Source organism: Trachymyrmex cornetzi, unplaced genomic scaffold, assembly GCF_001594075.2.
Source record: "Trachymyrmex cornetzi isolate Tcor2-1 unplaced genomic scaffold, Tcor1.1 scaffold974, whole genome shotgun sequence".
In the NCBI taxonomy this organism is placed as follows: Eukaryota; Metazoa; Arthropoda; class Insecta; order Hymenoptera; family Formicidae; genus Trachymyrmex; species Trachymyrmex cornetzi.
Window position 1 is genome coordinate 11,875 of NW_017300327.1, and position 2,577 is coordinate 14,451.

The window sequence follows — 2,577 nt, forward strand, 5'->3', positions numbered from 1 at the left end:
ATTCGTCTATTCCTTGTGGCTTAAGGGCCATTTCACACAAACTTACAGAGCTGCATAATCATATGCATAAAGAAAATTATCCAATCACATTTCTGTCATAAAGACAAACGTAAATTACGATTGGATGATTTTCTTTATGCATATGTTTATGTGGCTCTGCAAGTTGTGTGGAATGGTCCTAAGGCTTAAAAATCTATTGTAGATCCTCGGTAATTGGTCAATTTCTTACGACTTAAGGAGTATGGCCACCCTAGCGAGCATATAAACAGCAATAAGTTAAAAAATTATTTTTAGTTTAAAAAATAATTTAATATAAAATCTAATTAAAGCACTGGTTTGTGCATACAACACACACACAACACATTAAAATCCACTAAAAAATTTTTTTTGTATTTTTTGCATCCAAAATGATGGCGTTACCGATGACAAAATCTAGCACGGTTTTTATGGAGGTGCTCGGGGACATGACATTTAACATTTACAAATTTTAACTTAGAGCAAAAAAAATTTTATTTTCATGTACATTAAAATACCTAAAGAAATACATAGTTTGTAAAAATATTAACTGGACACGGCTCAATTGGACACGAGCCACTTACAGCGCTTGAGACTACAAAGCTCTTAAGCACCGGTTGCTGTGATTGATGGTGTCCAATCGAGCCGTGATCAATCGAGATCACCCCAAAATTTTCTTCAAAAACTGTTCATAAAATAAAAGGTTTTTTATATATCGAAAAACCTCTACGTACTTCTCTGCGAAATGCATTTAAGAAGTTGCACTTAAAATTTGAACCCATTCGGATAGAAATTATTGAAGTTATTTGTCATGCCGATTTGAAAAATGTTGTTTTGAGAAAAACGCGTTTAAAGTTCAAGCGCTCAGCTTGCGTTATATGGGGTGGCACTCAGTTGGACACGGCTTAATTGGACACGAGCCACTCACAGCGCTTGAGATTACAAAGCTCCTAGGCACCTGGTCGCTGTGATTGGTGGTGTCCAATCGAGCCGTGATCAATCGGGATTACCCTCGTTATATGCAAGCTCTCATAGCGCTCAGCAAATGCTCAGCTTGCGCTCATTTTTTTTTGTTATAAATTCAATTGCTACTTATTTTTGTGATAATAAAGTATCGAAAAAGCAAAAAAAAAAAAAAATTTTTTTTACTTTTTGAAAATTCTAGGGTGGCCATATGGTACGTTTCCACTGAGTGCGTCACGCGTCGCGTCATGAAAGAGAAAAAGAAATAAAATTATATAAATACACAACCCCTCTCTTTCTCTCCTTCGACGACGCGACGCGTGACGCGCTCAGTGGAAACTCAGCCATTCCTCTTAGCCCGGATCCTCATACGGGCAACAGCGCTTTGACACAGAGCGCTAATTGGTGAAAAGCCGGTTGTGGTGATAAAATTTGCCCCCTTCACCCGTTTTTCACCAATCAGCATTCAGTGTCAAAGCGCTGTTCCCCGTATGAGGATCCGGGCTAAGGCTTAAAACACATCGGCTCGTATTCAACGCGCTTACAACGATGTTAACACGCTAACATACTATACTTTACGTCACGCATATTATAGAATTTCAGAGATAAAAGTGCGCTTTTATCGATAAAAGCGCGTTCTGAATACGGGCCCCAGGCTATGTTCCAAAACTTCCTCTCCGAGAAAAATTTTACTCGAAATACATAGTACACGTAACGTATATATATATTATAGCATATAAAGTAAAATCTTCCTCGGAGAGAAAGTTTTGGAACGTAGCCCTATTGTAGAGTCCTAGATTTATCAGAGAGACGCAACCGGTGTTATGCATTCTGATTCGCTGTTGCAATCTGACCAATTGCGTGACTTGGCAGCCATTTATAGTACTAGTGACATATTTCTATTTCATTTTATCCTATACATTCAATCTCTCATTATATCCTACACGTCTTATCTTGTTTGACATAGTTTAAAGACTGTTTCATAGCATGTCGGCCATGTTTAGTACTCTCCTTAGCACCTTTGTCATACTGACTTAAGCCGGTTGCGCCTCTCTGATAAATCTAGGACTCTATCCTATTGTAGATCTGGGGTTAAACAATTGGAAAGCACCCATGGTTTCTTAGAACATATATAAATGGAAGGGGCTTAGGGTGCTGAACGTGAAGCCACATTGCGAACATTTATCCCTTACTACCTTTCTCTCTCGCACAGACGTTTGCATCACCGCGAGCCATGGGAAGTATAAGCAATGTCCGTTCCATTTATATATGTTCTAAGCATGGTTTGCACGTTTCCTAGGGTGCGTTCCGTTTCTCGCATGATGCGTCGTTTATCCTTGTTGCTCACCAAATGTTAATCAAGGACAATGGATGCATCATTCGCATCATGCGCGATACGGAACGCACCTATAGGATATGAGCACAAGAATTGCCGTAACGCTTTACGACAGTCTCAAGGGTCCTCTACATAGAAGTCGTAGACGGTCGTGGAGTCTTAAGTCGTAGGAAACTGACCAATTCAAATCGAGTATTCTCCTTATATTTGATTGTGATTGGTTGGTTTCCTACGACTTAAGACTCCACGACCGTCTACGACTT